The following is a 24,960-nucleotide window of genomic DNA, read 5'->3' on the forward strand; positions in this document are numbered from 1 at the left end:
TTATTTTATATTAAAAACACATTTTTTCCAATTCTAACAGAAAATTAAAACACTTAGGAGGAATATTTCCAATATCTTAAAACTTATGTAATTAAGGTTCCTAAAGTGTTGTGTAGATTTTTGATTGGATCGACGAATAACTTGTGATGTATTAGGATAGCCAGGAGTATTTCTTTTCGCCCTGCTTTTTTGTTCTGCGTGTCTAGAGAGAGGAACTGATTGACAGGTGTTCAAGTATGCTTACAAATGCTGGATTCTTTGTAGAATAGGTTTCCACAACCCAGGAGGTATGACTATGCAAACACTCGCAGATGGCTATGTAAATGTAAATGCAGTTGTTCTGCTGAAGGTTGACACAGTGATGCATTCAATTAATTTTAAACATATGAATGTTTTACTAGAAAAAAATGCATTAAGAAATATTTTGGAGACCTTTCATCCATTACAGAATTCTTCTCACCTGTTGTTTGCCCTAATAGTCATTCTAAAATCTTGGCAGAACATTTTATAGTTGAAAGATTTCAATCTCTGAGAGTATTACATGGCAGATGGCAATGTAAAGGAACCACTCAACTATTTGAGTGCTATGTCTCCAAAACCATCTGCTGGGTATTCATTCCCCTGGGCTTCTCAACTTCTAGAAGCTGGAACACACAGTCACACAGACTCAAAGTTTTTGACAGTAAAGATAAAGGATGCACACACCACAAATATATGAAATATTAAAATATTTTTATACTTTTTCTAATTTTAAATTATTTCACGGACTTTTTGCTGAATATTTTAAATAGATACATCTTAAATCCCTTTTTACTATTTTAACTGGAAAACTTGAGCTAAAAAAATCTAACAATACATAATCTTAGTCTAGTTAATTTTCTAAATTGTTTGATGTAATATTTTGATAAGTGGTACCTAGAAATGGATTTATTATTACATATATTTAGAAAATAAATCTGTTTCTATAATATAGAAATGAAAATATGAGAAAAAATTAAGCCACCATATATTATAACTGAATTATTAATCTTTTGATTATATTATTTCAGTTTATTCTCATGTTTTTATGAATATTCATATTTAGTTATTATTTTTAGTTTTTTTACATTATAAATATGAAAAATAATTTTCAGGTATACAAATGTTGGGTAATAAAATCATTTATTATTGAAGGCTGCCTTTTATGTTAAACTGATGCTAAAATATCTGTGCTGATTTGGAAGTTGTACAAGTATCATTTATAATAACTGAATTAGTCACTTGATATTACTGTAGTAAATTAATATATATATATGTATATCCCATCTTCTCTGTAGAAAGTACTAATATTAATGTAAAAACAGGATATTATTTTAATCATATATATTTTTGAAAAATCATGTTTTATTATTATATTAATAAAACATTTTTTGTGCTATATCAAGTATTTTGAAACAGGCAATTCATCAACAGCAAACACGCATAGCAATTAAAGATTCTAAAGAAAGAGCCTATTGTTTGTGAAGCACCTGATAACTATTTTGGTCAATTACATGGTCCTTGGAGTCAATTAATTTTGAAAATTAGTTACATGTAGATGGTTTAAGAATGTGAACATTTACAATAAATTACAAAAAGGAATAATTTATGTGTATTTAAGTAGCCTGCTTGTCTTAGGATATATATTGCTTTGACGAGACCCCATGACGAAGGCAACTCTTATAGGGGAAAACATTTAATTGGGGCTGGCTTCCAGTTTCAGAGGTTTTTTCCATTATCATCATGACGAGAAGCATGGCAGGGTGCAGGCTGTCTTCTCCACTGTGCAGAGCCTAAGAAAAGGGACCTCAAACCTACATAATGAGACACTTTCTCCAACAAGGCTACATGTAACTCCTCCAACATGGTCATACTTCCCAAGAGTGCCACCTTGCATGTCTAAGCATTGAAGCGTACGAATCTACAGGGGCCAAAATTAATCAAGCTACTACACTGCTTCTCTAGAGAAAAAGTTTAATCATCCCACATAAGAAAATTTAAATTTGGCCCGGAGCATGGCCTCTCCCTGGACTCCTGTGTCCCCTCCAGAGTTACTGAGAGGAACTTCCAGTACTGTCAAGTCCAATACTGGGACCAGCGCTACAAAAATATGGCAGACTCCGGAACCCTATGAGTGGTTTGGGGATTTTGCTTTTTTCCATGCCCTGCTAGAGCCGGAGCTGTGTCCTGAGGACCGTATCTTCCTGCTAGGTTGAGGGAATAGTGTCTTGAGCTAAGAGCTATTTATTCCTTGGAGGCTTCCCTAATGTGACCAGTGTGGATTACTCTCTAGTAGTGGAGGCAGCCATGCAAGTTCGCTATGACCATGTACCCAATCTATGTTGGGAAGCCATGGATGTTCGATCACTGGACTTCCCTAGTGGGTCCTTTGATTTTGTGCTGGAGAGGGGTACACTGGATGCCCTGCTGGCTGGGGAGCCATATCCCTGGAATGTATCTTCTAAAGGTGTCCACACTGTGGACCAGGTACTGAGTGAATTGAGCCAGGTGCTGGTCCAATACATCTCAATGATTTCTGCAGGTCCCCACTTTAGGATCAGACACTATGCTCGATCCCATTATGCTTGGTCATTGCGTCATACAACCTATGGCAGTGGTTTTCATTTCCAATTTACATCATACATAAGGGCAGAGAGCTCACTGTGTCCCAGCTGGCCCTGGGGGCCCAGATAGTCTCACACACACCCCTTTCCCCTGTCCTCCCACCTCATCCTGCTTCCTCCAAGACTCAGATAATGAGGACTTACTCAGTGCCATTCATCTGTGGAACTGAAAGTGTGATCTCCAAGTCTTCCCAGCCCTTGTGCATTAGGCTCCTAGGGTGTTGGAATCCACAATCTGGGGCTGGGGACTGGTTGCTGGGTACACAAATCCAGTGATCTTGTGCATAAAAACAGTGCTTGTGGGATCAAGCCCATGTGAACCAATACAGTGAGTCCAACTTAAAAAAGAAAAAAGGAAAAAACATTTAAGTTTACAGCATTTTGTGCTAAACATTTGCCACACAGATTATTGGTAGTGTCCTGGGCTATGTAAGCAAATTATTAGTCTGGAAGAGGAATTACCCCACATGTACATTGCAGACCTAAGCTTGTGTCTGCCCAGTGTCTCCCAAACGTTCTTGTTCTGTCATGCCTGTCCTCTGACTGAGACAGTGAGAAAAGCAATCACCCAGGATGTTATAACCTTAGTGCCCTTAATAACAGCCAGACAACGAACTATTTCCAATAGAGGTTAATTATTATCCTTTATCTCATGTTATAGAAATTACCTGGATGGGAAGAAAAGCAGGAAGTTCATCCACGGAAGAATGCTCTATTTTGTGTGAGACTCTATGAAGAACGATTTCAGCAGGGTTTCTCTAGTTAGTTTATGCCGATGCTTGTAAACTCTCAGTTTGAACACTCCTGAGGGTACCCTACTCCATCAGGGACTCTAGCTAATTGCTTGTTTTGTTGTTGCTGCTACTGCTTTTGCTGTTGTTTTGCTTTCTCAATCAGCCTAAGCCAGTTCCCTCCACTGGATTTTTTGAGTACTTAATCTGGTGTTATTTTTCTGTTCATGTACTGTGTGTCCTGTCTCTCTCTTTCTGCTACTTGTCACCCATTTTATTCAACTTTTCCTCAAAATATATTTAATAAACTCACTTATTCAAAAGCAGGAGGATTGCTGTCAGAGATCTATCCATGGAGAGTACAGAACACAGTTATTTATATAAGCCATATCTAGGGCAATTTTCAGATAGAAAGTCATCTTACTAAGTGAAGCACTTGGGGTGATGTCACTTATTCATTTTTAGGGTTCTTCTTATGATTCAAAAACTATAATTTAACTGTTGATATCATAGACTACTTTTCTCATCTTTTTAATAAATTAGGTCTGTTTAGTAACCTGGAGCTTCAAAAAATAAATGGCTTAATATTTTGCTGTCTGTTCTTGTAAAACATTTCTGTTTGGGGAAATATTCCTTTCTCTACACTGAGTTTTGAAGTGGGTTGGAAGAAATAGATTAATAAACTCATAACATTTCATCTGGTATGTATTTGTAAAACAAAATCATCCATGACTTAAAACTCTCATCCATGAAGAAAGACAGGGATATCCTAAAGAGACTCCTTTTGCAATCATATAGAAAATATTGCTTCTTAGTGAATCAGAAATGTATTCAGTGTTTTTCTGAAGTTTGATCATTTTCTCATCTTATATACTTTTCCAATTTAGGATTTAAAAGACATATTACCCATTAACACACACACACACACACACACACACACACACACACACATGCAACTATTCTGTGACTTATTCAGTTCTTCTAAGGAAGTGATATGAGATACTAGTAATATTTAGTCTTAGTTATATTATATTTATGTATATTTAAAGATTAGTATCACAAAGATAGATATATTTATATATAATTAACAAGAACACTTTTGAAGAAAAAATTAAACAGGAACATAGAAGATGCTGTTTTGACTTTGTTTTTCCTTTTTTTAAAATTTATTTTGCTTACATTTCAGTTTAATTTTCTTTAGAACTCTACATTATGTCTTTTTTTTCTCAAGCTCTGTCTAAACCAAGTACGATGTGATTTTGTCACCCACAATCTGTGTCTATATTGCAGTATTGTTCTTTGTTCTCAGAATAATTACCTTTGACCATAATCAAACTTCAATGCGAGTCTCTCAAACTGAAGTGCACTCTAAAAAAACAATATATCTCTACATAACTAATTGTTGAACTGAGTTATTTGAGAAAATAAGGAAAACTTTTTATGTTCATTAGCATTTTCCAAAACAATTAAAATTCCAAAAATTATTTAAACAATTTTGCCAAAGAAATATCAATGATAAAAATTCAATTGTAAGAGTACTGGCCTTAATTTGCCTTACATTATTAAGATGTACTCAAGAATCTAGATACCCTAAAAAAATGCAGGCATTGTTATAAGGATTCATTGACCTACAAATTGCTTAGCTAGAAATAATTAATAATTTCTTCTATTACTCTATCAAATATGAAAATACCAAGGCATTGTGTGTGTGTGTGTGTATTCAATTATCAATTGGTTAAATTATATAGAGTGATAAGGTAAAATACAATTGTAGGTGCTCACAAATAATTCCAGCTCTTGAATAGTTGATTCTGAAATATTCTTGCTGGATGCCAACACAAGTTAATAACACATCTTGTTTCAGTATTACCTCTATTTTCCAAGACTCATAAGAGCAAAGGGCACAATGGTCAAAATGAAACAACTAATTATCTAAGATTCTAACTTAAAATTAAAACAGTAATAGTGATATTTTCTTACAAAAACTACAAGCATGCAATTTAGAATGATTTCCTACCAATCTCTGATTCAAAGAGCTGTACGTTAAATTATAAACATATTATATAGAAATTTGTAAGATGAGGAAAAAATTCATATTTCAAATAATGACTGAGCAACATTTTCTGTTCAGAATTATTCAAAAGCATAATTCATAAGCATATACAGTATTATATGTCTTATAATATTAATTTAAAAACAAAAATGTTAATTATTCTATTATGTGAATTACATCATGACCTATTTCCCCTGTATAGATATCTCCTTCCATAGATAATTGAACCTAACTCTGATATTTGACATTTTCATTTCCAGGATGATATAACCTTTATCCTTTCTACTGAGTCAGGTTGAAGGTGATCTCTATGACAGGCTCCCTGCTTATCTGAAATAATAAGAAGGCACAGACTCAATTTCAAGATGACCATGTTAAGGGATATTAAACTCTGAGAGGAGAAGAATACAATTAAAGTGTTAAATACAATACAAATATACATAATGCTTGTATTTCTCCTAGAAATATCATGCATATCTTAACAAAGAAAAACTTTACTAAGAAGTGGATTTGAAAATAAATTTTAATCATCAATTAGCTCAATGGCTATTTTAAAAACTGTTTCACATATCATAAAAAGAGCATGTTATTTGGAGTGAGACCAAATTCTAGTTGTTTTTTTAAAAAGCCTATGCATTAATTATAAGATTAAATACAAAAGTGAACGGTTTGACGTCAGATAATACATCATGTGTAAATTATAATTTATTAAATAATAGGGATACTACTCATTTTGCAAAATCCAAAGAATTAACATTGCGAGATTTTTAGATGTTATATTAAAACATTATTTGACATGCTATTTTATTAAAAGAAAAAAAGATTATTTAGGACTTTTCACATTATATTTGGTCAATAAATAATTTCAATTGTGCATAAATTATACTTATATTTTTCTCACTAATCATTTACTACTCTCTTAGTTATGTTTCTATTGCTATGAGGAACTACCAATGCTGAAAGCCACTCTTTGCTTCCAATTGTAGTCTGGGGGAAGTCAGGGCAGAAACTCCAGACAAACCTTGGAGGCAGGAATTGAAGCTGAGTCATGGCTTGTTCCCTTTAGTTTGCTTTACTGTCAGACAGAACTACTTGCCCTGAGTAGCCATCCCTCGTTTTCTGGTCTTTCTCAAATCATTAATTAATAAATGCTTTTAAGATTAGCATATTTGTCAACCTTATGGGGGCATATTTTTTTTTCAATTAAGATTCCCTCTCCCTCTGTATGTCTAGGGTTGCATAGGGTTAACATAAAACTAAGCAAAAAATCGACTCCTTGCCAATTTTACAAGCACATCTATCACCACAACCTTTCCTTTCTCATGTCTCTGTAAGATCTTGTATAAGTATCCCTATCACAATATGAAACACATCAACTTTCAAAAGTGTCTGTCTTTAAATACTAAAAATTCATACTGTTGGTGGATCCTGGTAGGATATTTGGCTGTTCAAAAAAAGCCAAATAGCACCTTCCAAACACTGTCTCTCAGAAACTCACTAAAATAGACAAGCAAAAACTTCACACTTTTTGTAGAAAACACATGGCAAAAGAACTTGATATCCATGCTGTATGTTAAAAGAGGAAGGGTTGCATGGATCAGGTGTCTTGGAAATGACTGTATTTTTGTGGAGGTAGAATTGACCAACTTGAGCATGGTAGAGTGTGCCCATGGTTAGCTAAAGGACATTCTCATTATAGACCAAGAAAAAGTGAAAAGAAAAAATCAAAAATCTGTTCAGGGGTGTATTATCAATGCAAATCTGAGTAATTTTAACTTGGACATTATGGGAAACAAAACAAACCAACAATATGGAGGGTATTCCTAGACTGACAGATACTACTGTGTTTCACTGGTTGGGGCTAAAAATAAATACATAGATGATAGATAGATAGATAGATAGATAGATAGATAGATAGATAGATAGATAGATACATACATACGTACATGCATACATATATAGATTGAAAGAAAATCAGAGAAAGAACTGGAAGAGCTTGAAGGGGCTCGAGACCCCAAAAGTACAACAATGCCAAGCAACCAGAGCTTCCAGGGACTAAGCCACTACCTAAAGACTATACATGGACTGACCCTGGACTCTGACCTCATAGGTAGCAATGAATATCCTAGAAAGAGCACCAGTGGAAGGGGAAGCCCTGGGTCCTGCTAAGACTGAACCCCCAGTGAACTAGACTATGGGGGGGAGGGCGGCAATGGGGGGAGGGTGGGGAGGGGTACACCCATAAAGAAGGGGAGGGGGGAGGGGGATGTTTGCCCGGAAACCGGGAAAGGGAATAACACTCGAAATGTATATAAGAAATACTCAAGTTAATAAAAAAAAAAAAAGAAAAACACCTGAGTGCAGAACACAGATGGCAATTTCAGCAGCTCTCATGAGCCTAAAAGTACTTCAAAATAAAAATTTAAAAATCAAAAAAAAGTAAAAGAAAAAAGAACAGAGTCTGCAGAATTGCAATTTTACTAAAGAAGATAATATCCCCCAATGTGTTATCAGAAACCTCTTAAAGAAGGTCAGAACCTGAACACCGAAGGACCCAAGATTCAGTGTATTATTGCTTAATTTCTGCATCGAAATTGTCGGCATATTTCTTTGAAGAAGCAGAAGGCTAGAGCAGTAAAGAGAGTAACACGGACTGTCAGCCCGTTTTGCTTCCTGTATTTTACCGTTTTCCTTTCTCATCTTACTACACGTGCTTAAAATGCTCTTCATGAGACTTAATCAGAGAACAGTCTATGACGGCTGTCACTGAGACTTCCTGTGTCAATTTAATCAATCTGAGTCTCTTCACCTTAGCCTCAGGCAGACCCTTCAGTTAAGGGCAAGAAGTAGCCATATTCTTCGCCAAAATACCACAAAAATAGTCTCTAGGCCACAAATCAAAATTCTCCAGTGAAACCTCTTGGGCGGGGTCTTCACAATTCAAACCACTGTAAGTAACAGTATTTCCATATACCTACTAGGATAGGCCATTAAGTCCCACTTAAAGCATCCTACTGCTTTCCAAATCCAAAGTCCCCAAATCCACATTCTTCCAGACAAAATCATGGTCAGGCCTGTCACAACACAGTCCCTGGTACTAACTTCTGACTCAGTTAGGGTTTTACTGCTGGAAGTTGGGGCTGGCTTATAGGTTCAGAGATTCAGACGTTCAGTCCATTATTATCAAGGTGGGAACTTGGCAGCTTCCAGGCAGGCATGGTACAGAAGGAGCTGATAGTTCTATATCTTCATTTGAAGGCTGCTAGCAAAATACTGGCTTTCAGGCAGTTAGAGTGAGGGTCTCTTAGCCTACACCCACCTATTTCAATAGGACTATACTTTCTAATCATACCACTTCCTTGGTCAAGCATATAAAAGCTATCACAATTCCATTTTCTCTGATAAATTACACAGAGATCTTATATTTATTAATAAGCTGGAAGCACTAAGCTGGACATAATCTGCTATTCTAACCCTAATCTAACCTGACTATGTTGCCTACTACACAGCCTCATGCCCCAATGCTTGCTCTCCAAGTTTTACCATGGCTAGCTGGGCCACATGTATGTATGTCTTTACGGTTACTCCATTGCTGACCTACTCAAGGCTGTTCCTTTTTGATCTCTCTCTTGCTTCCTCTCCACTTGGGATCCCCTGATTGGGTTCAGAGGTCCCACCTTAACTTGTTTCCTGTCCATCTATAGGATGATCAACCTTTTATTAACCAATCGGAGGTGATGGAAAAAGTCTTTATACATTATTGAGACAGGAAATGCTGTAATAATTATGTAACCAGATTTCTGAGCAAAATAATCAGCATCTGAAATACACAATGCACAAAATCATCCCCCCCAAAAAAAAACCAAAAAAAAAAAACCCCCAGCAACCTATTTGTTGCCAAAGTATCTTTTATTTGCATGATGTAAATGTCCTCTCAGAGGCTTACAGCTTAATAAGCTCACCCTTTCTAGTTATTTCTTAACTCTGGCTTACCTGTTCAACTCAGCTCTTCCAGCTGATATATCCTATCTCTGACACATTCTGTCATATATTTGATTCTTCACTTTATCTGCCCATCAATTAGACATTACTTTTAAATATGACTGGTTTCTGCTACAAACTAACTTTACCTTCATTGTTAGGTACTAAACTTGTATACTAAAGACATAACTGTATTCCACCTAGAGGGTTTAAAGGATTGTCATTCCAGCCACATCACAGAGACCTTGAAGGCCTTTGGATGTGACCCCTTGCCAGAGCAGTCAAGTTTCTGGATTAAAACTCCTCTCCAGTTTGTCACCTAGTGTTATATAGACAAGAGATGATTGCGTCATTTAGAATTATTTATCTGAGATATATAGCCATAAGAGACTAGAAAATGTATTAATGTAATATATAGAGGTATAACTGGATTGGCAGGATTAATATAGTAAAAATGGCCATTTTACCAAAAGCAATCTACAGATTCAATGAAATCCCCATCAAAATACCAATCCAATTCTTCAAAGAGTTAGACAGAACAATTTGCAAATTCATCTGGAATAACAAAAAACCCAGGATAGCTAAAGCTATCCTCAACAATGAAAGGACTTCACGGGGAACCACTATCCCTGAACTCAAGCAGTATTACAGAGCAATAGTGATAAAAACTGCATGGTATTGGTACAGAGACAGACAGATAGACCAATGGAATAGAATTGAAGACCCAGAAATGAACCCACACACATATGGTCACTTGATTTTTGACAAAGGAGCCAAAACCATCCAATGGAAAAAAGATAGCATTTTCAGCAAATGGTGCTGGTTCAACTGGAGGTCAACATGTAGAAGAATGCAGATCGATCCATGCTTATCACCCTGTACAAAGCTTAAGTCCAAGTGGATCAAGGACCTCCACATCAAAGCAGACACACTCAAACTAATAGAAGAAAAACTAGGGAAGCATCTGGAACACATGGGCACTGGAAAAAATTTCCTGAACAAAACACCAATGGCTTACGCTCTAAGATCAAGAATTGACAAATGGGATCTCATAAAACTGCAAAGCTTCTGTAAGGCAAAGGACACTGTGGTTAGGACAAAACGGCAACCAACAGATTGGGAAAAGATCTTTACCAATCCTACAACAGATAGAGGCCTTATATCCAAAATATACAAAGAACTCAAGAAGTTAGACCACAGGGAAACAAATAACCCTATTAAAAAATGGGGCTCAGAGCTAAACAAAGAATTCACAGCTGAGGAATGCCGAATGGCGGAGAAACACCTAAAGAAATGTTCAACATCTTTAGTCATAAGGGAAATGCAAATCAAAACAACCCTGAGATTTCACCTCACACCAGTGAGAATGGCTAAGATCAAAAACTCAGGGGACAACAGATGCTGGCGAGGATGTGGAGAAAGAGAAACACTCCTCCATTGTTGGTGGGATTGCAGACTGGTACAACCATTCTGGAAATCAGTCTGGAGGATCCTCAGAAAATTGGACATTGAACTGCCTGAGGATCCAGCTATACCTCTCTTGGGCATATACCCAAACGATGCCCCAACATATAAAAAAGACACGTGCTCCACTATGTTCATTGCAGCCTTATTTATAATAGCCAGAAGCTGGAAAGAACCCAGATGCCCTTCAACAGAGGAATGGATACAGAAAATGTGGTACATCTACACAATGGAATATTACTCAGCTATCAAAAACAACGACTTTATGAAATTCGTAGGCAAATGGCTGGAACTGGAAAATATCATCCTGAGTGAGCTAACCCAAACACAGAAAGACATACATGGTATGCACTCACTGATAAGTGGCTATTAGCCCAAATGCTTGAATTACCCTAAATGCCTAGAACAAATGAAACTCAAGACAGATGATCAAAATGTGAATGGTTCACTGCTTCTTTAAAAGGGGAACAAGAATACCCTTGGCAGGGAAGAGAGAGGCAAAGATTAAAACAGAGACTGAAGGAACACCCATTCAGAGTCTGCCCCACATGTGGCCCATGCATATACAGCTATCCAATTAGACAAGATGGATGAAGCAAAGAAGTGCAGACCGACAGGAGCCTGATGTAGATCGCTCCTGAGAGACACAGCCAGAATACAGCAAATACAGAGGCGAATACCAGCAGCAAACCACTGAACTGAGAATAGGACCCCCGTTGAAGGAATCAGAGAAAGAACTGGAAGAGCTTGAAGGGGCTCGAGACCCCATATGAACAACAATGCCAAGCAACCAGAGCTTCCAGGGACTAAGCCACTACCTAAAGACTATACATGGACTGACCCTGGACTCTGACCTCATAGGTAGCAATGAATATCCTAGTAAGAGCACCAGTGGAAGGGGAAGCCCTGGGTCCTGCTAAGACTGAACCCCCAGTGAACTAGACTGTTGCGGGGAGGGGGACAATGAGGGGAGGGTGGGGAGGGGAACACCGATAAGAAAGGGGAGGGGGGAGGGGGATGTTTGCCCGGAAACTGGGAAAGGGAATAACACTCGAAATGTATATAAGAAATACTCAAGTTAATAATAAAAAAAAAATAGAGGTATAACTGCTGTTAGTCCATGATTAAGAATTCTCAGTGTGAAACAGAGTATGTTGTGTAATATTGACAAAATCCTCATTATTGACAAGCATGATCAGATACAGAAGATATCTACCTGGTTCTATGATGATATAATTTCTACAGATAATTTCATGACATAAAAAAGGAGTTAAAATTACAACAAAGCAATCTAGAGTTATATGGTAAGACCATCTACTTCAGCTTTTCAAATCAAGGAGCTTAGAAATAATGTTTTACCTGAGGGTAACATGTAGTGATTTGAATATATTAATTTTAAACAGGTTTTTCAGGAAAATGAATATTTTCCTGTTTATCAAAACAGTCAAAACATTTCTAACTTATAAATGAGAAGCCCACTGAGCACAAACACATTCACATGCTGTGGAGTAAACATACTTATTTTTCTGCATAGATAGTGAACTTGTTGGTGAGGAATAGGTTTAGATGCATAGACCCATTTAATAGGTTGGGAATCCCACCCATCCCTTGTCTGTGCCCTGCATCCTGCTCAAAAGAAAACAATGCTATCTTCTCACCTTTGTCAATAGAGGTATTTATATTTGTGCACACACAAAAACACATACAGTCTTATAGAAATTTACATTCACATACAAACTACACATATAAAATTAAAATAAATCTAAAAAAATTATACATTTTCCAGAAAAGTTGTTGCTGTTTTCTATATAAAAATTGTATCAAACACCTGAAATAAAATCAATACAATGTGTTTAAAATAATGCTAACAGTGAGAAGACTAAGTACTTAAAACTTTCGTAAACATGCATACATGTATCACACAGAACACTTTCTCACAGACTACAAAAACTAGAGACAAAGGAAATAAGTTCATATTTAGAAGGAAGTACTCTACAAACTTCATGGGAAAATAGACTTCATTTTTGTTATTGAACACCAGTCAATGTATACACATACACAAACAGTGGAAGGTAGAATAATATTTGAAAATAGAATTAATCAAACACTTTTGTGCAAATCCATAGTCAGTTATGTTTTAAGTATCTGTATGATGCTTATGTTGTATGCTACATTCTTTTCTAGGTTTAGGATGTAGTAAGAAATACAGCACCATTAAAGAAAGAAATATCCATACATAGAAATGAAACCAATAAATAAACAATATCTGCAATATCTACTCTACCCTTCCTCAGGAAGTTTTAGAAAAGTTGCCCTTAGTAACCACAGTACCTTTTGGAATGAGAATATGCAATGATATTCAAATAAATGTATGTGAAATGTAAATAGCCGTTTCATTTATTCTTTCATTAAGCAATTTCAAAAGGTAGCTTTATTCATCAGTTTTGATAATATTCTAAATATTCAGATAATTTATAGCAATATTGATCCATATAATTAGGTAATTTTTATGTGTAAAAAAACATGATGAAATTCAATATAGCAGTCACATTTTACAACTTTCAGTAAATAAAGAAATGACTAGGTTTCATGAAAATGTGGTGAAATATTATGAAATAGTGCACAGATCAGATAAAAAAGCAGGTAGTAATACTGTAAAACCAAAAGAGTGATTGAAAATAAACACCCTTTTCGTTCCCTGGGAAGGATGATTGGTACAGTGTCTCGTGGGGCAGAAGACTTTCCTTTGTACTGACACACCGAATTCTTGGGATCAGAGTCCATCTTAGAGAACCTCACCTAAGTCGGAACTCAAGGCCAGGGCCTAGCATTAGTTTTCAAGTTAACCTTAACAAAGCCTGAGTCTAGATCCAGTTTCTAGGCTAACCCCAATAAATCCAGTGTTTTTAGGTTAACCCCCAACATGGCCACCCTCTGCCTAACAACCTAGGAAGAAGTCAGAAGTTAAATTTATGGTTTGACTCCCAGCAGCAGCCAGTTATGTTAAAGGCCATGGTAGCTCTCCAGTTAGTAGCTTGCCAAGCTTGAGATACTCACCCTTCGCTTGATGCTTTCTATAATATCTTGTCTTCAATGAATGTTCAGGTATTTTTTCCTCTACCAGAACTGTCCTGCAGGGTGGAGGTGAGGTAAGCTTGAACAAGCTAGAATAAAGATTCTGGTGTGATTACATTGGATCAACTCCTGATTAGTCTTCAGGAATCAAGAACACTGCTTTGGCATTGATGTACTGTGGGATGATGTCACAGAAGAGGCAGGGACAAGATAGAATAAGGTCTGTCATTGGATGAAAAAGAAGGATGGGTGGGAGAAAAGTTTGAAGGAAGAGGAGGAGACAGGAACAGAAGAGTGGAGAGTGAGAAGCTAGGAGACACTGTACCTTTACAGGTTGTTATAAATGTTCTTAAGGGATGGATGTGTATATGGTTTTGTATATTAAGGAGAACAATTATATCTTATCAATTGGGTCAAAGGTTATTGTGTTGTGTGTTATTTTATGTGACAGTTTGAGTGTTGGAAAGTGCAGCTGCTGGAGACACTGGGCCCACCATAGAATTGGGATGTTTGTTTCTGGCATGGAAACCTGCCTTGGGAACTCTAGGTAGAGAGATTGCTGCCAGCCTCAGAGAAAGGCCTTTGGCAGTGTGGTATGGGATGGAGCAGAGCGGGTGAGACTCTTTGCTGCCTGAGATTAAGATATCTAAGAACTAGATTAACATATCTAAGAGAACTGCAGGGCAGGAGAATCACAAGTACTACCCACCCTTGCCCACATCCCTGGCAAAAGAGGAAACTGTGTAGGGACTCTGGGAACAGGAAGATAGGGGCACTCAACTCTGCGGACCAGACACCGCCCTGATCTGAAGGGACCCTGTCAAACAGCTCCCTGAACCCAAATCCTGTGGGAAGGAGAGCTAGAATTTCAGAGGGCAGACATACCGGGGAAGGAAGAGGAGACTACTCTCTGTCCACACATCTGACTCTAGAGGAAAACGCCTAGTGCCATCTGGCCCCCCTATGCACAGGGTCCCGAGCAAAAGCAGGCCAGGCCCTTCTGGTTGCTGCCCTCACAGAGAGCAGAAACCTGGTTCTGCGAAGCGGCCCCAGGCTCGACACCAGAGGTAAGACCAATTTTTTCTGCTCTGAGTGACCTACCTGGTGTACTCAGGACACACAAAGGCAAAATTCCTCCTGGACTGGGCACTTCGGGTTTCTAGCTGGGGGGGAACAAAGCTGATACTTGCCCATGGCTCCCTGCTCTCAAACCCCTGGGAGACAGAGCTAATCGCCCTGAGAGGTGGGCACTCCTGACACTGCAGGGCAGGAGCATACACCAGTACTGCTCACACTTGCCCATATCCCTGGCCCAAGAGGAAAGTGTATAGGGACTCTGGGAACAGGAAGAGAGGGCTGCAGTCTAGACACTATCCAGATCTGAAGGGACCTGGTCAAACAGCTCCCTGCATCCAAATCCCATGGGAGGGAGAGCTAAAACTTCAAAGGGGCAGACACACCTGGGAAGCCGGAGGAGAATACTCTCTGCCCACATTTCTGACTCTAGAGGAAAACGCCTAGTGCCATCTGGGCCCCCTGTGCACAGGGTCCCAAAGGAAGGTAGGGCAGACCCTTCTGGTTGCTGCCCTCATGGAGAGCTGAAACCCGGCTCTGAGAAGTGACTCCAGGCTTGAGACCAGAGGTAAGATCAACTTTTCCGTTCAAAGTGACATGCCTGGTGGACTCAGGACACACGACCACAGGAGAACTTGAGGACCAGTAGACAGGAATGACTACACTCCTGGAAGCAGAAAACTCTGTTCCCATAACAGGCTGAAAGAGAACAGGAAAACAGGTCTACAGCACTCCTGACACACAGGCCAAAAGGACGGTCTAACCACTGTCAGAAATAGCAGAACCAGGTAACACCAGAGACAATGTGATGGCAAGAGGCAAGCGCAGGAATCCCAGCAACTGTCAAAGTTAATGTAAAACGGAAAAAGCTACTGACCCAAAACAGCATATCCAGGAAACAATGAGAAGATGAAACAAAAGAATAATAGGTATAGAAGAGAGTGAAGACTCCCAACTCAAAGGACCAGTAAGTATCTTCAACAAAATCATAGAAAAAACTTCCCTAACCCAAAGAAAGAGATGCCCATAAACATACAAGAAACCTACAGAACTCCAAATAGATTGGACCAGAAAAGAAACTCCTCCCATCACATAATAGTCAAAACAACAAATGCAAAAAACAAAGAAAGAATATTAAAAGCAGTAAGAGAAAAAGGACAAGTAACATATAAAGGAAGACCTATCAGAATTAAACCAGACTTCTCACCAGAGACTATGAAAGCCAGAAGATCCTGGACAGATGTCATATGTACCCTAAGAGAACACAAATGCCAGCCCAGGTTACTGTATCCAGCAAAACTCTCAATTGACATAGATGGAGAAACCAAGATATTTCATGACAAAACCAAATTTACACAATATCTTTTTACACATCAAGCCCTACAAAGGAAATTAAATAGTAAAGCCCAACACAAGGAGGCAAGCTACACCCTAAAAAAACAAGAAACAAATCATTTTGCAACAAAACAAAGAGAAGACAAGCACACAAACATAATCTCACATCCAAACACGAATATAACAGGAAGCAACAATCACTATTCCTTAATATCTCTCAACATCAATGGACTCAATTCCCCAATAAAAAGACACTAATTACCAAACTGCTTACACACTGAAGACCCAACAGTTTGCTGCCTACAGGAAACGCAACTCAGAGACAAAGACAGTCACTACCTCAGAGTGAAAGGCTGGAAAACAACTTTCCAAGCAAATGGTCGGAAGAAGCAAGCTGCAGTAGCCATCCTAATAACGAATAAAATTGATTTTCTACCAAAAGTCAACAAAAAATATAAGAAAGGACACTTCATATTCATCAAAGAAAAAATCAACAAAGATGAATTTTCAATTCTAAATATTTATGCTCCAAATACAAAGGCACCTACATACATAAAAGAAACCTTACTAAAGCTCAAAACACACATTGTACCTCGCACAATAATAGTAGGAGATTTCAACACCCCACTCTCATCAATGGACAGATCATGGAAACAGCAATTAAACAGAGACATAGACAGACAAAGAGAAGTCATGAACCAAATGGATTTAACAGATATTTACAGAACATTCTATCCTAAAACAAAAGGATATTCCTTCTTCTCTGTACCTCATGTTACTTTCCCCAAAATTGACCATATAATCGGTCATAAAACAGGCCTCAACAGATACAGAAATATAGAAATAATCCCATGCGTCCTATCAGACCATCATGGGTTAAAGCTGGTCTTCCATAACAATAGGAAAGAATTTCCACATATACATGGAAGTTCAATAATGCTCTACTCAATGATAACCTGGTCAAAGAAGAAATAAAGAAAGTAATTAAGGACTTCTTAGAACTTAATGAAAATGAAGGTACAATATACCCAAACTTATGGGACACAATGAAAGCTGTGCTAAGAGGAAAACTCATAGCTCTGAGTACCTGCAGAAAGAAACAGGAGAGAGCATATATCAGCAGCTTGACAGAACACCTAAAAGCTCTAGAACAAAAAGAAGCAAACACACACAGGAGGAGTAGAAGGCAGGAAATAATCAAACTCAGATCTAAAATCAACCAAGAAGAAACAAAAAAGGACTATACAAAGAATAAATAGAATCAAGAGCTTGTTCTTGGAGAAAATCAACAAGATAGATAAACCCTTAGCCAGGCTAACCAGAGGACACAGAGAGTGTGTCCAAATTAACAAAATCAGAAATGAAAAGTGAGAAATAACAACAGAATCAGAGGGAATTCAAAAAATCATCAAATCCTACTACAAAAGCCTGTATTCTACAAAACTTGAAAATCTAGAGGAAAGGGAAAATTTCCTAGACAGATACCAGGTACCGAAGTTAAATCAAGAACAAATAAACCATTTAAACAACCACATAACTCCTAAAGAAATAGACGCAGTCATTAAAGATCTCCCAACCAAAAAGATCCCAGGTCCAGATGGGTTCAGTGCAGAATTCTATCAGACCTTCATAGAAGACCTCATACCAATACTATCCAAACTATTCCAGAAAATTGAAACAGATGGAGTGCTACCGAATTCCTTCTATGAAGCCACAATTACTCTTATACCTAAACCACATAAAGACTCAATAAAGAAAGAGAACTTCAGACCAATTTCCCTTATGAATATCGACGCAAAGATACTCAATAAAATTCTTGCAAACCGAATCCAAGAGCACATCAAAACAATCATCCATTATGATCAAGTTGCTTCATTCCAGGGAAGCAGGGATGGTTTAATATATGGAAAACCATAGACGTAATCCACTACATAAACAAATGGAAAGATAAAAACCACATGATCATTTCATTAATGCTGAGAAAGCATTTGACAAAATTCAACACCCCTTCATGATAAAAGGATAGGAATTCAAGGCCCACTCCTAAGCATAGTAAAAGCCATATACAGCAAACCAGTAGCTAATATTAAACTAAATGGTGAGAAACTTGAAGCAATCCCACAAAAATCAGGGACTAGACAAGGCTGCCCACTCTCTCCCTACTTATTCCATATAGTTCTCAAAGTCCAACCAAGTAATCAGACAACAAAAGGAGATCGAAGTGGTACAGATTTGAAAGTTAGATAACAAAATATCACTATTTGCATATGATATTATTGTATATTTAAGTGATCCCTAAAGTTCCATCAGAGAAATACCAAGCCTGATAAACACCTTCAGCAAAGTGGCTGGGTATAAAATTAACTCAAATAAATCAGTAGCCTTCCTCTACACAAAAGAGAAACAAGCAGAGAAAGAAATTCGTGAAATCACACCCTTGATAATAGTCCCAGATAATTTAAAATACCTCGGTGTGACTTTAACAAAGCAAGTAAAAGATCTGTATGATGAGACCTTTAATCCTCTGAAGAAATTGAAGATCTCTGAAGATGGAAAGATCTCCCATGCTCGTGGATTGGGAGGATTAATATAGAAAAAAATGGCCATTTTACCAAAAGTGATCTACAGATTCAATGCAATCCCCATCAAAATTCCAACCCAATTCTTCCGAGAGTTGGACAAAACAATTTGCAAATTCATCTGGAATAACAAAAAACCCAGGATAGCTAAAACTATCCTCAACAATAAAAGGACTTCAGGGGGAATCACTATCCCTGAACTCAAGCAGTATTACAGAGCAATAGTTTTAAAACTGTGTGGTATTGGTACAGAGACAGAGAGATAGACCAGTGAAATAGAATTGAAAACCAAGAAATTAACCCACACACCTATGGTCACTTGACTTTTGACAAAGGAGCCAAAACCATTTAATGGAAAAACGATAGCATTTTCAGCAAATGGTGCTAGTTCAAATGGAGGTCAACATGTAGAAGAATGCAGATCGATCTATGCTTATCACCCTTTACAAAACTTAAGTCCAAGTGGATCAAGGACCTCCACAACAAACCAGATACACTCAAACTAATAGATGAAAAATTGGGGATGAATCTCGAACATATAAGCACTGTTTCCTCAACAAAACACCAATGGCTTATGCTCTAAGATCCAGAATCAACAAATGGGATCTCACAAAATTGCAAAACTTCTGTAAGGCAAAGGACACTGTAGTTAGGACAAAATGTCAACCAACAGATTGGGAAAAGACGTTTACCAATCATACAACTGATAGAGGGCTTATATCCAAAATATACAAAGCACTCACGAGGTTAGATTGCAGGGAGGCAAATAACCCTATTGAAAACTGTGGTTCAGAGCTAAACAAAGAATTCACAGCTGAGGAATGCCGAATGGCTGAGAAACATCTAAAGAAATGTTCAACATCTTTAGTCATAAGGGAAATGCAAATCAAAACAACCCTGAGATTTCACCTGACACCAGTGAGAATGGCTAAGATAAAAAAAAAAAAAACTCAGGTGACATCAAATGCTGGCGAGGATGTGGAGAAAGAGGAACATTCCTCCATTGTTGGTGGAATTGTAGACTGGAACAACCATTCTGGAAATCAGTCTTGAGGTGCCTCAGAAAATTGGACATTGAACTATCTGAGGACCCAGCTATACCTCACTTGGGCTTATACCCAAAAAATGCCCAACATATAACAAAGACATGTGCTCCACTATGTTCATAGCAGCCTTATTTATAATAGCCAGAAGCTGGGAATAACCCAGATGCCCTTCAACAGAGGAATGGATACAGAAAATGTGGTATATCTACTCAATGGAATACTACTCAGCTATCAAAAATAATGACTATGTGAAATTCATAGGCAAATGGATGGAACTCAAAAATGTCATCCTGAGTGAGGTAACACAATCACAGAAAAACACACATGGTGTGCATTCATTGATAAGTGGCTATTAGCCCAAATGCTTGAATTACCCTAAATGCACTGAACACTTGAAGCTCAAGAAGAATTACCAAAATGTGAATGCCTCACTCCTTCTTTAAAAGGGGAACAAGAATACCCTTGGTATGGAATATGGAGGCAAAGTTTAGAGCAGAGGCTGAAGGAACACCCATTCAGAGACTGCCCCACACGTGGCCCATCACATACAGCCACCAAACTAGATAAGATGGATGAAGCAAAGAAGTGCAGTCTGACAGGTACTGGATGTAGATCTCATTGGAGAGACATAGCCAGAATATGGCAGATACATAGGTGAATGACAGCAGCAAACCACTGAACTGAGAAAAGGACCCCCATAGAAGGCATCAGAGAAAGGACTGAAAGTGCTTGAAGGAGCTTGAGATCCCATATGAACAACAATGCCAACCAACCAGAGCTTCCAGGGACTAAGCCACTATCCAAAGACTATACATGGACTGACCCTGGGCTCCAACCTCATAGGTAGCAATGAGTAGCCTAGTAAGAGCACCAGTGGAAGGGGAAGCCCTTGTTTCTTCCAAGACTGAACTGCCAGTGAATGTGATTGTTGGGGAGAGGGTGATAATGGGGGGAGGATTGGGAAGGCAACACTCATATAGTAGGGGATTGGGAGGGGCTAGGGGACGTTTCCCTGGAAACTGGGAAAGGTAATAACAATTGAAATGTAAATAAGAAATACCCAATTTAATAAAGAGAGAGGAAAAAATGATATCTACCAGATATCTTGGGACATTGAGGTGCCGGACCTAGTAGTGGATAAAAGACAACTTATTATTTTCTATATTTTTACAACACTGTACTATGTTGATTTTTGGAACTCATGAGCTTTCTTTTTTCAACTTTACAGTAAAACACAAAGAAATACCTGAACAAATGGAGTTTTAAAACCTTTCTTTAAAATAGTTGTAGAATTCACAAGAAAGGATTCACAAGAAATCAGAGAGTTTGCAAAGCTTGTATTATGAAGCATTTTTAAGTGAAAATAATCCACAAAGAAACAGAAATAGAGTCTAGAAGTTGAACGATGCAGAGAAACATGTTCTATGGTCAGGGCCTGTAGGAAAAAAAAATCAGACTTACTAACATCCATGTTTTGTCATAGAAAATCGTATGTTGCCTTTCAGAAACTAGTTCAGGAAGACTAATAAATTTGTAATGACTTCCATCACTAAACTTGTGTTAATTTATTCAGAATCTCTAAACAGATGGTGTATTTCTATCCATTGCATACGTTCCCCTTACCTTCTTGGTGGCCAGTGATGGTTAGCTGCTGTGAGTTTTTGACAAACTAGAGTACCTAAGGAAGAGGGAACTTCAATTGAGGAATATCTCTCATAAAATTTGCATGAGGTTATGGGTATGGACTATTTCTTACATTTTTTTTTCAGGAAAGGATTTATCTGAGTAGCCCTGGCAGCCTTGGAACTTGTTTTAAAGACCAAGATGGCCTTCAACTCATGGATCTCCCTGCCTCTGCCTTCCAAGTGCTAAGATTAAAGGAGTATTTCTTGATTACTAATTGGTGCAGCATGACCCAGCGCACTGTGGGCAGGGTCAACCTTCAGCAGGTGACCCTGAGTTATGTAATAAGCTGAGCAGTCTTCCTCCACAGTTTAGGAGCCTGCTGTCAGTCACTAGATGATACACTGTTATCTGTAAGCCAATTAAACTCTTCCCTGCCGCATGTTGGTTTTGATTATTGTTTTAGTGCAGCAATGAAACTCACTTTAATGCTCTCCTTGGACTTCAGACTCAATTTGGAGGATTTATATTGGCATTTCCAACACCAGAAAAAAAAAAGGGACTGGCATAGTATTTTTTTTAACTTTTTATTGATCTCTGTCTATACATGTTGACTTGCTGGCTAAAAGCTGGCTCAGCTGTGCCTTCCTTGTTCGGACCAGCTCTCATTATTTCCAAGGCAAGGTTACAGAACCTACTCTCCTAAGTGCTACAGCCAATGAGGCAGCAGGATTGGCTCTTTGCTTCTCAAGACCCTAAGGTAAGCTCTCCAGGCTGCTACAGACTACTGCAGAGGGCAAAGAGGACAGGGAGGACATAACCCCGACACCCATGTCACCTCACAAGCAGACTCATGGTGGGACCAACTCTTCTGTGCCCTTGCCCTCTCCCTGGCACACGATATCCCTGTCACTAGTACCATGTCTACTGTGTTGCCTAAGTGAGACACAGGGCCTGTTATCAAAAGTGCTGCTGCTGGTGACAGCTATTCTGAAAGTCACATCCAGTGACAGGTAGAGCCAGTTATGCATAAACCCTGGACATTCACACGGTCCCCGGTGGATGCCTAGGCCATCTCCATCATTTCTAACGGTAATACGAGCCATTGACATCAACGCTGACTCCTGCCACTGTGTATCCACATACTCCGGCATGGCCATCAGCAGTAACTTTGGCTGAGACCTTGCCATGGCCCCGGGTGCAGAGATTGGCCCCTCCCAGTAGTTCCGTCTTTCTTGATAATGCTCAAGCTGCCCTATTCTCATTCTCTCCCATCTATCTACCATATTTCCATACATTGCAGTAGCTCCCACTGTAGGCTGGCCACATGGCTTGCAAGCCCCTGAGTGACATCCTCTATTTGTACCATAGGTGTGGCGGCATGCAGGTATCTGTGGCCTGACTCTGGAGGTCGGTTCTGTGGGTGGCAGGGTGCTCCATCTTACTCTGTCTTCCTCCTCTCATGCTGTGCTATCTGGACTTGACTGGATTTGATTATTATGAGTCCTAGACATAAGAGAGTTTTGGCCACCAAGCCAGGCATCAAAATAGGATTAACAAAGGACTGCCATTGTGTCTGCCCCTGACTGATAAAAGAATAGCACGACCGACAACGTGTCTTTTTGCCCATTGTCAGGGGTCTGGTGTAGTATTCTAATGTCACTAGTTTGCTTTTATGTAAATCAGGTCCTTGAGAATATGGTTAGCCATTGGAACGTAAGAAGTGAAAAGTTCAGGATTCAACTGCTACAGCTGCCCAGATCATAGGTAATATGTGCATGCACATGCAATCAGATACATGGACAATCCTCAGCACTGTTACCCTCTACGCACCCATTCGAGCTAAATTTATATTACTCGGTACTTCGGGCTGTAAATGTTGCTACTTTTGTAGCGTTCATCAATATGCATATGCATATCAAAGTAGTCGCAAAAGTTACAGTCATGATGTTTTATTTGAAAGCTTCCTTCTTTTACCAGAACTTCTCACACATTGTTCTTTTAAAGAATTGGTACAGCCTATTTCTAAACTTGGATATGATTAATATAAGCATGCTTAAACCCTATTAAAATATATGACAATAAAAGAGTAGCAGCCAGAGATCTGGTTAGGTCTTCTTTGTCTTCCGATGCTGAACTCAAGCCCTCATCAGCTAGGCAATTGATCTCCCAGATGATTTCCCCGGGGTCCATTCCCTATGGACTGTTCTCCATTTTGTTCTCTGTGGACTTTAAGAATTCATTAGTAGTGATTATGGAAAAAAATTCAATTTTTCCATTGTGCTGTATGCTTTAATCCTAGTAATTCATGCCCTTAAATTTTTAAGTGAATTAAAATTTATTTATCTCCGTTGTCTGAAAATAACAAATATTAAAAAGTGTCTTGAAATTGTATATCAAATTATCATTATCTTCTTATAAAATGTATGCATGCACTTCTGCCAATTTTTAACTTAATTTTAATATTGAAATTATGTTTGTTATATTTCTGAAAGAGTCAGGTTGATTAAGATGGCCAAGTAACGTAATAAAAATAAATCATGGGTGACTTTCATTTCTATTAAGTAGGAACATAAGAATTGACATACACAGATATGTTCATATCAATTGTAACCATTTTATATATTGTTTATACAGTACATACGCATATCTCTATGGTAGCTTGAAAATAAATATCTTTGAATTAAACATATACAAATTATCTCAAATGAATAAATGACAGAAGAGAATCTTTGAAAGTATGGTAAATTTAAGAATAAGAATAAGGAAAATTATCATATCACTTAGCAGACTTGAAGTAATCAGCATGGTCATAACAAGAAGTATTCAGAAGTAGTTAGAATCAGAGGACAAGATTACTAATGTTCAAAACAGATGGTTTGATTGACTTTGAAGAAAAAAATGTATATGAGCACTAAAAGCTAAAGTAAGTAAGTAAATAAATAAATAAATAAATAAATAAATAAATAAATAAATGAAAATTCTCATTGGCCACTGTACTTCATGATCAAGGGTTTCTAGAAGAAACAAAAGTCATTAAAACATAAATTTAATGAGCAAAGTGCAATATAGCAATCTTTATCCCAGCGAAATAATAAATAAAATCGTGTTCATTTTATGTTACAGTGGGAAGAAGAAATTAATATTTTCATCCTGTGATTTTTATCTCTCTATCACTGTTAATATTTAATACATTTTCCTGCACTAAATAAAACAGTTCTCCTTTGGACCTTTACATTTTCTGCACAAATTTGTGTAAATTTGAGACAATGTGTTTATTTGTCATTTTGTTTTGAACTCATAAATGCAATTCTAAATCTCCTCCATTGCTGTGTTCTAGGGTTACAAATCGGAATC

The 24,960-nt window shown here is 37.9% G+C and overlaps 1 long non-coding RNA gene, 1 other non-coding gene and 1 pseudogene across 2 annotated transcripts in view; 1 reads left to right on the forward strand and 2 right to left on the reverse strand.

Moving 5' to 3' along the window:
• The window catches only part of LOC134481128 (uncharacterized), a 73,778-nt gene extending 59,690 nt beyond the window's left edge, over positions 1-14,088 (reverse strand). The window contains exon 1 of the long non-coding RNA XR_010056350.1: positions 13,929-14,088. This is a non-coding gene — a long non-coding RNA (uncharacterized LOC134481128). The remainder of the gene's footprint in view (positions 1-13,928) is intronic.
• Positions 2,034-2,815, forward strand: Eef1akmt4-ps2 (EEF1A lysine methyltransferase 4, pseudogene 2; annotated as a pseudogene).
• Positions 14,089-23,100: 9,012 nt separating the features above from the next.
• Positions 23,101-23,244, reverse strand: LOC120095740 (small nucleolar RNA SNORA48). The gene has a single exon (XR_005491533.1). It is a non-coding gene; the product is annotated as a small nucleolar RNA SNORA48 (small nucleolar RNA).
• Between the last annotated feature and the right edge of the window lie 1,716 nt (positions 23,245-24,960).

Source organism: Rattus norvegicus, chromosome 11 (assembly GCF_036323735.1).
Source record: "Rattus norvegicus strain BN/NHsdMcwi chromosome 11, GRCr8, whole genome shotgun sequence".
NCBI lineage: Eukaryota > Metazoa > Chordata > Mammalia > Rodentia > Muridae > Rattus > Rattus norvegicus.